Source organism: Thunnus maccoyii, chromosome 8 (genome assembly GCF_910596095.1).
Source record: "Thunnus maccoyii chromosome 8, fThuMac1.1, whole genome shotgun sequence".
Classification (NCBI taxonomy): Eukaryota; Metazoa; Chordata; class Actinopteri; order Scombriformes; family Scombridae; genus Thunnus; species Thunnus maccoyii.
Genome location: NC_056540.1, coordinates 24,325,104 through 24,337,219, shown reverse-complemented (window position 1 = coordinate 24,337,219; position 12,116 = coordinate 24,325,104). Strand labels below are relative to the sequence as shown.

At 37.6% G+C, this 12,116-nt stretch overlaps 1 long non-coding RNA gene across 1 annotated transcript; it reads right to left on the bottom strand.

Moving 5' to 3' along the window:
- Nucleotides 1–3,223: 3,223 nt before the first annotated feature.
- Nucleotides 3,224–10,455, bottom strand: LOC121901589. Its single transcript, XR_006097331.1, has 3 exons — nt 10,352–10,455; nt 4,688–4,752; nt 3,224–3,939 (listed from the first exon to the last, which is right to left on the bottom strand). It is a non-coding gene; the product is annotated as an uncharacterized LOC121901589 (long non-coding RNA).
- Nucleotides 10,456–12,116: the final 1,661 nt, after the last annotated feature.

Here is a 12,116-nt window from a genome sequence, read left to right as displayed (position 1 = left end):
GAATGCTCTGCATGTAATAATAATGTGTATCTAATTTGTTTTACCACAAAAAAAGTCCAATTACCTCATTAAAATGCTTAAAATAACATCTCCTCCTTCTCCCTCATTGAAAAGTCTATGAATATGTAAATACTGTTCATTTCAAAATTTTAACTGCTGGAAACAAGATGTGTCCTACTTCACAGAAAGTCGATTCTCTGTGTATGTGCACTGGAGGCTTCAAGTGTCCACATCACACTTGTATAAATTGGACTACATTAGCTTACAAAAGACTTGTGATGTCACAAATCATGCTTGTAGGCCAACCCCTTAAACTCAGATTTTCAACAAGCACAGAGAAACTTTCCCTCTTTAGTGGATGAATGTGAAAACAGCCTTCCAGTGTAAAACTCTGCACAGTGAAGGCCGAAAATCCAACTGAAGGAACAAGAAGCAAAAAACAAATTGTAAGTATTGTAAGTTGCTGTAATAGAAATCTTGAGCAATTGAAATCTCAACCATTAAACATAAACTTGGTTTTGCAGAATTTCTCAACATCAAAGTTTTGTTTGGAAAGATATCTCTGAACATCTTTTGGTTTGATTTTGAGTTTATAGGGTTAGTATAAACAAAAGACTGAGATAAATCATGCTGAAAATGGACAATATATCACCCCATGAATCACAAAAAAAGCACCTGCTATATTTTTTTCTAGAAACCAGGCTACTGGCCAACAAATATTATAGTAATGACAACAATGCTCTAAAAACGTCACTTCTTCTCACTGATGAAAATCTGACAAATCATCCTTTCTTGATACATGACCCCAACAAGATAAAATTAAATCCAATTTATGGTGATTTTTGTGTCTGTCCTAAACAACTTGACCATAGCTATGAGCTGAAAAGTCCATCCAAATATTGTAGAAATCTAGATAAAATGTTATGAACAAGTGTTTGAGATTATTGTAGTTCACATCAAGATTGAATGAAATCATCTCTTGTGTTTACTCTCAGTGTCAGTAATAGAAACCCACCATGAAACATGAAACAAAGGCTTGCTGTTGCTGTTGTTTCATGTGTTTAGGTTGGAAAGATGTCTGATATTATTTCCACTGTGGTAGTACATGGAAACGTCAACATTACAAGCAGCCAATCAGATTGTTCTAAAATTGTTCCCTCCCATTTCATATGATTACATGAAGGCGGATCATCCTCTGATCCTTTTTAAATTAACTGCTGTCTTACGTGAATTAACAAGAAAATGCTGTTTGGATTTTATATCCTGCTCATGCTCAGAGTTGGGCGTAAGTATATAAAGTCAGCTTTACTCCAGATATATTTCTATTATATTGTCATCTTCTTGCAGCAATTTAGCAGAAAGCATATATGAAGCTATGTCTGTTGTTTATTGTTGCTCAGTGTTTTTTTTGTTTTTTGTTTTTTTTTTAGGATGCGTAGACAATCAGATCTTTGTGACAAAGACTGTTGGTGATGATGTGACTCTGACATGTACTCGCCAGAAAGCTGAGTACGAAGCAACCTTGTTCTGGATCAGGCTTGTTTCTGGAAACGTACCTGAATTCTTGGGAGGCACATTTGCCTTTGATCATGATCGTGTTAATAAGATTACTCGCATTACAACAAAACAAGAGCCTGGGACATTTGTCCTGCATATAAATAAAGCTAAGCTAAGCGATACTGGACTTTATTACTGTATAAAAGTAGACAAACTTAACATGACATTATTGAAAGGAACATTTCTGAGGATTAAAGGTAAATAAAAGTCAGCAAGCAAAGATTTCACATTCCTTAAATGTAATCATCAGTTTATCTGCTTACAGTCAACACCATTTATAACAGCAGTTTACATATTTACATTTTAATGTTTCCATAGTTAATAAGAAAGTGTTCTTCGTATATGAATGAATGTGTGTAACTGTTTTCATTAAAGTGAATAAAACATGTTCATAATTTGTATTTTCACTTCCCCAGGACCAGAACCTGATATCACTGCCATCACTCAAGACTTTCCATCTGATTCAGTCCATCCAGGAGACTCTGTGACTCTCCAGTGTTCAGTGCTCTCTGACTCTGAGAATAAAAAGTGTCCAGAAGAACAAAGAGTGTACTGGTTCAGAGCTGGATCAGATGAATCTCATCCCAGTTTTATTTACGCTCATGGAAACAGTGGTGATGAATGTCAAAAGAGTCCTGAGACTCGTTCGCCACATAAATGTGTCTACAACTTCTCTAAGAAGGTCAGCTCGTCTGATGCTGGGACTTACTACTGTGCTGTGGCCACATGTGGGGAGATATTATTTGGAAATGGAACTAAACTGGAAATTGAAGGTAAATTAATTTTTATATAATGGTGAAATTATTCTATGTGTTTTATTAGGAGTCAAGTACAATCCATTTAGATCAACTATCAAAAAACATTTATTCTTCTTCATTTCATCTTTTCACATACCATAAATCAGTTATTGCTACTTTGTAACATCAAATTATTAATTTTATTTTATTATTTTCATGATGCTTCAGTTGTCAGCAGGTGGAATTTACAGAAGGCCAACACAATTATCTACCTGCTGTGTGCTGCTTTGGCTATAAGTCTAGTTGTAACAGCCTTCCTCATATATTGCATCAAGAGAAAATCTTGTGATTGTTGGAACGGTAAGAGAAATTACTCAAACATTAATCTATCAAACAGTATTCAGTAACAGCTAAAACATCTTTATATTCACAACAGTGCTGTGTATAAGTCATATTATTATTTTATAATCCAGCTGCTGTTGCTCTGCAAACAAATACTGAAACAGCCAGTGGTGGTCAACAAAGTCAGCAGGTAAGGAATTTAAAGATAATATGTAACTTGAAAAGCATGTTTTATCTGTTTGCACGTCCTTACATTGACTTACCATCTCACAATATTTTGGGATTTATTTCCTCAGAGATGTGAGAAGTCATTGGTTTATTCTGCACCAACCTTCACCAAGAAGAAAGCTGGCAAAGCAGGGAGAAGGAATGCAAAAGCAGCAGAAGAAAATTGTGTCTACAATACTGTCAGGGTTCAGGGATCAGATTAATTCACACACCAGATTGTTTCTAATATTAAGTTTTTCTCTGTCACATTATCTGTGAAAATAGTGTTTAAGCTGTTCTAGCACATGCCTTTCACCTCTGAACTCTGTAACATAACGATTTGTCAATTTTGGATAAAAGATGTTTGGTGTATCATTCTGTTTTTATCATTATTTCAAAAAAGAAAATGAATCATCATGCTGCAAAAATAACATCTAATAGTTAAACATTTAGAATAGTCTTTAGCATACCATATCTTCTATATCTTGTTTACTGTCTCAAGCTTGTGATGACACCCAAACTGGCTTTTTAAAAGATTCATCTTGAAAGAGTTGGTTTGAAATGAATGAGCCATGAGAAAAGTTTCCTATTTGCCACTTTTATCTGATCTGCATTTTTAAGGCTTGAACATCTCATATGACGCCTATCTATCAATGCCATGAAACTGATGTTTGTGTACATGTTTTACTTTAGTTTTAAATAAACAAATATGCATCATGAAATTTATATTTTGAAATGAAAAGCAGTTGAGATTGTTTGTTTTCCTCAAGAACTAAATCTTTCTCAACTTTTGAGAGCAGTCTGAGACTTTTCAGAAAACACATTCTGACTGATGCTAAACGTCCTCCTATCGCTGTCTGTGCACATAATATACTGTAAAGTTAAAGCGAGCTGAGCTATGGACCTCTGCAGAAAGTTGGGGAGCAGTGTAAAGGTCCTGCTCTGCCTATAGAGAGGGGTGATGCTGGGTGTGGTAATCTAATCTAACATCAGAGTAAACACACTTTGTGTTCTCTCTCCTCATTTCATTCCCTCTTCTCACTTTCATTGTGGAGAAATCCAGCGCTGCATATTTCACTGCCTTTGCTTCACCATCCTGCAAGAAATATAATATTTGTGTGTTATTAAATAATTTAGAGATCATGACTGTAACATCATTAACTGAACAAATAAAGTAACTTTCTTAGGTGGCTTATTTAATCAGTTTCATTAGCCTAAATGTGAAATGTCTTATTGATTATTCATTCCTTCATTCAAATATAATATTTGTGTGTTATTAAATAATTTAGAGATCATGACTGGAACATAATTAACTAAACAATAAAGTTACTTTCTTAGGTGGCTTATTTAATCAGTGCCATTAGCCTAAATGTAAAATGTGTTATTGATCATTCATTCCGCAGATGTGTTATATTATTGAACAAAACTGCATTGAAAATGTGAGCAGTATGCAGGTGGAAACAACATCAACAAGTACTGACTTCATCATTCGGTGCACTTGTTCATTTATTTTATTATTTCTTGCACTTTATAATGTTCCTATAATATTTCCATAGTGACATATCTGATTATTTATATTGTCTTAGAGAGCTTAACACACTTATTTTAAAATATTTCTATGATATTTCTCAGTGATCTATTTTGTATTTATAACTCTTGACTTTATCCATGTTTATCTCATAGGAACAAACATTGTTACTTAACAGTGAACTCACTTTGCTTTACTTAAGGAAAAGGGAAAGAGTAGGCAAAATATACATATCCACTCCGACATCAAGATCTCTACACCTAGCCAGTGAAAGCAGGGCAACACACCACCACATATTTACCAGAAGCATAATTACCAGGTCGTTTGATTGTTCCACAGTTGGTTTTTCATGTCCAAGATCATGAGAAGCTCTTGCTGCTCCTGTTAATAAAAGCAAAAACTTGAGTGTGTTCACAGTGGGAATATGTTTCCTGATGTCATATCAGTGTGTTTGTGTCTCATTAAAAGACAGAAATGAATTAAACAAGACTATGATCACATTGATAACGTCGTGGTTTTAAAGTTACACACTTGTGATGTGCCCAGCTTCAGTCCCTTGCTGGCCCCTGAGCACTGAACAGTCACTGGTGAAGTGCTTTGCTCATTGGAAACTACAGACAATACTTGTAAGTGGGATTAATTCACTGATGGTTTGGTCTCTGCACATGGGATTTGTTGACAATGAGACAAATATAGAAAATGGCCAGCCATGTCCTTTAAACTCAAATTTTAAGTGAGCACAGAGAAACTCTCCCACTTCAGCAGATTAATGTGAAACCAGTGTTTGAATGTCAAACTCTAAATATACATCATTCTGCCCAGTGAAGGTCTAACATCCAAGTGAAGATTAGCTAGGCTATCCCACTTTTCCCATTCTCGCCTCTCTAGGCAAAATAATTGGAGCACCGAGGTACATTCCCGGTCTGATCTGCCACCACCACAGCCACAATATCCTTCTCTGCCTCGCCCCTCAACACTGATTATCGGAAGCTCCATGGTAAGGAACATCAGAGCCAAAGGTGCCCACGTGTTCTGCTTTCCTGGAGCCCATGTTTGAGACATTTGTGATAAACTGCCTTCTGTCCTTGAATGTCATCCAGACTGCTCCAACCTGGTTATTCATGTGGGATCAAATGACGTCAGCCAACAACAGTCAGAAATCCTCCATGCTGACTTCCAACTACTCATCTCTGCCCTTCAAGACACTGGGAAACGCATCCTCATATCTGGTCCGATCCCGTCCCTTGGGCAGGGCTATGGTTAGTTTTCCCATTTGCTGTCACTGCACACCTAGCTGAAACAAGAATCCAGTGCAGCACGAATGAACGTGGACATGCCACAGCCAACTGCACAGACCCAACGGACTCCATCCAACCTACACGGGGAAAGATTGCTCTTTGGGAAAATTGACTATGCATTGGTTAACCTTCAGAATGCCTGTCAGACGGTCTGAGACAGTCCATGCCACCATGAGGTAATCCACACACGATCAAAATAATGTTCACGGCCAAAATAATCAAAATAATGTTTACTGCCACCGTAAATCTACTGTCCCTGTTACGAGTGAAATTTCAACTGGCCAAATCTACACCTACCACTCATGGGGCATGGACTGTCAAACTCACATTCAGCTGACCTACCTGTTAATCACATCCCAATCCACCTAAAACTCAGACACCATATCCCATTCAGTAAATTATGACAATCTTATTACTATTACACACACTATAGTTCCATCCTCGCCACACACTCCCTCCCTCCCTCCCTCCTTCCCTCCAAATTTGGTCTGCTGAATGTGAGATCGCTGTCTAACAAATCATTTATCTGTCAAGATGTCATTATGTCCCAAAACTGTTTTTTCATCACTGAGACATGGCTTACCCCTGATGACCCCTCCCCTCTCATTGAAGCCACTCCTCCAGGCTACTCTCATTTTCATCAATCCAGGTCACATGCACGAAGTGGTGGGGTTGCCGTAATTCACAAAAATGCCCTCAAGTGCTCCATTATCTCCATAGGGCCCGTTTCATCTTTTGAACCTTTGGCTTTTGTGATAGATGGCGTCTCACCAGTCTTCTGCCTACTACTATACAGACCCCCTAAGCCCAGTATTAACTTTATCAGTGAATTCTCTGATCTCCTCTCCCACATTGCTCCGAAATATGACAATATTCTCATTCTCGGAGATTTCAACATTCACATTTGCTGTCCCTCTGAAACCATGACCCGTGATTTTATAAATTTATTTGAATCCTTTGGTCTCCAGTGATCTATAAACAATCCATGTTAAAGAACACATCCAAGACATAGTTCTCTCCTCAAGTCTCTCTATCTACAACACTGTGAGAGAAGATTTTAACCATTCTGATCACAGGGCTATTAGTTATTATCTCAATTTGCCACATGCTTCTCATGTCCACCCTGCACTTCTTCGTTCTCGCATGCTAAATTCTTCCACTGCCACTAGGTTTGCAGACGCCTATAGAGAGGTTCCCATCACCACCAGTATTGAGACTGCACCATCTCATGTGAGCACAGAAGAATTTGTCTCACTTTTTAACAGTACTGTTTCGGCCACCACTGACTCTGTTGCACCAGTCAGAACTAAAACACGAAAGCCTCCGACCTTACCATGGCTCAATAACAATAATATTGGAGAAATAAGGAGAGCATGCAGAAAGGAAGAGCGAAGGTGGAAGCGGGATAAAATGCAGATCTCATTTCAAACTCTGAAGGATCTGTTGGAGAAATACCAGGCTGTCAAAAATGCTAGGCTCAACATTTTTCTAATCTCGTTGACAAAAACATAATCTCAGGGTACTTTTTAGTGTATTAAAGTCTGTCACCTCCTCCACTCCCACCTCATATTTAGAGGCATCTGTCTCTAAATGTGAGGATTCCTACAGTTCTTTAAAGACAAAATACTTAGCATCAGAGCTAGTATCATTCCATTTATAAATAGCCTGTCCATCTCCTCTGAGAACACCGCAGTTCTAAATTCCCTTAACTCCATCACTCTACCAGAACTTCATCATATCATCTCTTCTATGAAAACCTCCACCTGCTCTCTTGACATTATTCCAACTAAACTCTTCAAAGACGTTATTGGCACCATTGGCCCCAGCATTCTTTCAATTATCAATAGATTCCTGGAAACCAGCCAGTGTCAAGCCACTTTTAACAAAATAGAATCTAGACCCTACAGTCCTCAATAATTACAGGACAATCTACAAACTCCCCTATCTTTCTAAAATCCTTGACACTGTAGATTTTAATCAACTGTTGTCCCACTTGGCTCAAAAGCGGCATCTTTGAAAGATTCCAATCTGGCTTCACACCCCTGCACAGTACAGAATCTGCACTACTGAGAATAACCAATGACCTCCTTCTTGCTGGTGACTCAAGTAACTGCTCTGTCCTTTTGCTCTTAGACCTAACTGCAGCCTTTGACACTGTAGATCATTCCATTCTCATTCACAGGTTAAGCCAGTGGGCGGGGATCTATGGCCCCGCATTAAACTGGTTTTCTTCATATTTGCCCAACAGATCCTTCAGTGTCTCTATTAGCAACTTATCTTCTTCTTCTGCCCCCTTGTCCTGTGGTGTCCCTCAAGTCTCCATTCTTGGTTCAATCCTGTTCTCCATCTATTTGCTTCCACTAGGTCATATTATTCAAAAGCACATTTCTTTTCACTGTTATGTGGATGACACACAGATCTACCTCCACCTAGAGCCCAATAACTACAACAAACTAAACGACCTCAATAACTGTCTTCAAGACATCAAATCCTTGATGGCTGCAAACTTTCTCCACCTCAATGAGAATAAAACTGAAGTTATTTTATTTGGACCACAGAATTCAACCAACATTATTTCTCCTCCTCTTGGCCCATTGGTTCCATCTGTTAAATCAAATGCAAAAAATTTCAGTCATTTTTGATTTAGGATTGAATTTTGACAAATTAATCAGGTTGTTAGCTAAAGAATTGATTTTAAAATTCTGTTGTTTGTTTACAAGGTGTTAAATGTATTTGCCCTCTCTTACAGAACTCCTATACCCATAGCACACTGTCAGAGAACGAAATCATCTGACCAAAGACTTCTGTCTGTCCCGAGATCCAGGGCAAAGTGTTATGGGGACAGGGCTTAGTCTATTACTGCCCCAAAATTATGGAATTCTCTTCCTCCCACCATCTGATTCTCCCCCACTAAGTGTCATGTTAAATCATACTTATATTCATTCGCCTTTAACTGTGATTAACTTAATCCAAGTCAGATATTCTTCCTGAAGTCTCTGTAAGTCTCTTCTTTCTCTCTTTTCTCTGTTATTAGGGACCGAGCCTAAAAGGCAGAGGACTACTGTAAAACAGAGTGAGGTAAGGGCAAGGACCCTATTGTTTTTCATGTGTTTGTTTCTTTCTTTCTTTCTTTCTTTCTTTCTTTCTTTCTTTCTTTCTTTCTTTATTATTATGGGACATCACACCTAAATTTGACCCCCTAAACATGCTCAAAAACACACCACATTGGCACGCACATCGGGTCTGGTGAAAAATTTGATAAAATGAAAAAATTAACCCCTTAAGTGCCAAAATGTGCTCTCTAGCTCCACCTATGCAACTAAAATGGCCGCCATGGCCCGTAGGAATGTCGTAGAGGGATCAAACCAAAACTCAATTATTCGTCTCATCAAGACCTACAAATCATACCTGACACCCCTGACCTAAATCCAACAGGAAGTCCGCAATTAGCCTTTCAAAATAAGACTTTGCCCCAATTTTGGCCCCTGAACAAACGCTATCTCCTCCGCAGACATTAATGGTATTGGCTTCAAACTTTAATAGGTGACTTATGACACTATGCTGAAAAAAAGTTGTTAAAAACTTTGCAATAACTCGAACGGTTTGGATTTTATAAGCCCTGAAAGTTGCAGTGCCACATCACACATTACAATGTAAAACAATGGGGAGGCAATCTATGGGCATGAACTTTACGTCAAATAGAGGCTTCTGATGTCTAAACTATAAGTCTGACCACTTTCAAAACCTGTATCAATTGATTCGCAATGAAATTTCCTCTAAAAATATGATTTTTAATGTAAGATTTGGACAAAGTCATGGGATTTATGAGGAGATTTCACAAAAAGTGTACTTTAAAATCCTCCTCTCCAACTGCTCCTGGTGATGTCACTCCCTCAGTGCTGTGAAACACTCCGCAATACACACTCATTATAAAATCACAGGAGGAGCAAGAGAAGACTTTAAAACTCACTCTAATATCTCAAAAACAATAAAAGATAGAAAAAACATGTAAATTCAAGATTTGTAGGTCAAAGTCTTGTGACTCATTTAAAGTTTTGAAGAAAGATGAGTTTGTATCTAAAACTATGTGGAGGCAGTAAATTCGTTCGCTCACACTCTCCATTCAAATATATGAGTATTTTTCTGTCCAGCTGCAGTTACTTATTGTCTCTACACACCTGAGAGTACACATTTCAATCAAACTTTGACCAGGTCATGTGGGTTGAAAGTCTCCTTTTCTAAAAATAGACTTGATGAAAATTAGGAAAATAATTTGTTTTACACACAAACTCATCAAGAGTTTCTAATTTACTAATTGAAATTCAAGTGAATGGGCCCAAAACTTGCATAATTTTGATGACACAGGGGTGAGCAAGACAGACATGTCTCACCCTGCAGAAAATTCTCATCCTGTCAATCAAACTTTCAAAATAAAAGCACACCACACTTGTAAGAAATATCTCTCATTTTTAAAAAGCAAAATGATCTGATCCCAACAGGCCAGAGTGTGAGGTCCAGACCAACACTGCTTGCAGCATTAATTTTGTTTTGTTTTGTCTTCCTCTCTGTGTACTAGGAAGCACTTTGGATCAACTGTGTTGTGTGTTAAGTGCTATATAAATAAAGTTGATTTGATTTGATTTGATTCAACTGAAACAAAAAGTAAGATATGGTGAACCTACCATTGCAATGTTCAAAAACTCTCCTCCCATTAATGTAGAAAATGAGGACGGCAATCACAGCCACACAGCAGGCCAACAGCGCTCCAAGTAGAATGACAACTGGATCCAACTCTGACCCTGGAACCAAATAATCTCCAAAGAGACATTAAACATTATTTATTAATGGACTGTCAGGAGGTCATCATTTGCTGGCATTAATTACATTTTGTCAACAATCTAAATAACTGTTAACTTAGTGTTGGAATGATGTTAAGTATTTTACTCTTTTTACTTTTACTTTCTATACATAGAGTATGTATAATATTTAGTCAAAAGTATCTTCTTCTTTTGGATTTGACAAATGCTAATAAACAAAATTTGATTTATAAATGATAATTATGGCTGAAATAGTGTCAGTCCAATGCAATCATATAAACGGCTTCACCAAATTAAGTTTTTCTATTTTTTTTATTTTAACATAGTTATAGTAGCCTAACTAACTGATGAAAAATTCTATACCATCCGTCTTTGACTGCAGATTTGTGGTGATGTGTGTTCATGGTTTGGTGCAGACATTTCCTAAAGAAAAGCTTTCCCATTGTTCATCTGTCATTATCATGCTTAACTTTGATTGGCACAGCTGTTTCTGAGCTGAGACCATGAATGTGACTGGCTGAGAGTGTATTTAATAATCATCATACCAACTGATCTTTATTCACCTTCACCCAGCCTTTTTGCACTTGGTGCTTCTGCACATACAAGTGCCTTTTGCACATGTATGTGCAGTGCACATACATGGGGGCTTAAAACTTTGGAGAAAGCAACAAACTAATAATACATTTTTAAAAAGAAAAAGCTGAAATCTAATATATTTTAACCAGGCTAAATACATTTATGCAAAATCTATTTATGATTTAAATACAACTGTAAATACATACTTGTGTCCACTTTAGTTCCTTCACCAAACAGGATTTCTCCACATGTGACCACAGCACAGTAGTAAATCCCAGTATCAGAGGAGTTCTGTATAGTTTTGGACAGACTGTAGACACATCTTCTTTCCACACGTTCATCACTCCTGTTCCTGTGAGTGTAAACAACGCCTGGATGAAATCCTCCTGATCCAGCTCTGAACCAGTACACACTGCGTACACCTGGACACTGATCTGTGTTTTCTGTTGTGTTCTTGGAGAGCAGTGAACATTGGAGAGTCAGTGCGTCTCCCAGCTGGACTGATGCTGTCTCCGGACTTTGTTTCACATAGACTGATTTCTGCTGATTGTTGTCTGTGTGATTCAGTAAAACAACATTAAAAAAAAGTAACAAAAGGAATTCACAATCTAAATTATTTGAATGACTTAAAAATGTAAATGATTGTTGAAATAAGGCACAAATTATTTTTACCATTCACAGCCAAGAATGTGCCATTGATGAAAGTCGGAGAAAACGACGTTGCTTTCTGACAGAAATATGTTGCTTCATCCTCTTTGGTTACATTTCTGATGATGAGAGAATACTGAGCATCCTCTTTTGCGACTGTGAAACGTGACTCTCTAAATTGTTCGCTGACTGTTATTTTGCCAATAAGTCCAGAAGCGACTGTTTGGCCCATATATCCAAGAGGCTGCTTATACCAGGTAAATTTGTCTTTGTCAGAGACTGCACAGTGAAAAGTAACATTGTCACCAGGTTCAACCAAAGTCAAAGAGATCAGGTGAGGAACCTCTGCAGTTTGAATCACAGCTGAAGAAAAACAAAAAAGACTTATTAGACAACAGCACAAAAA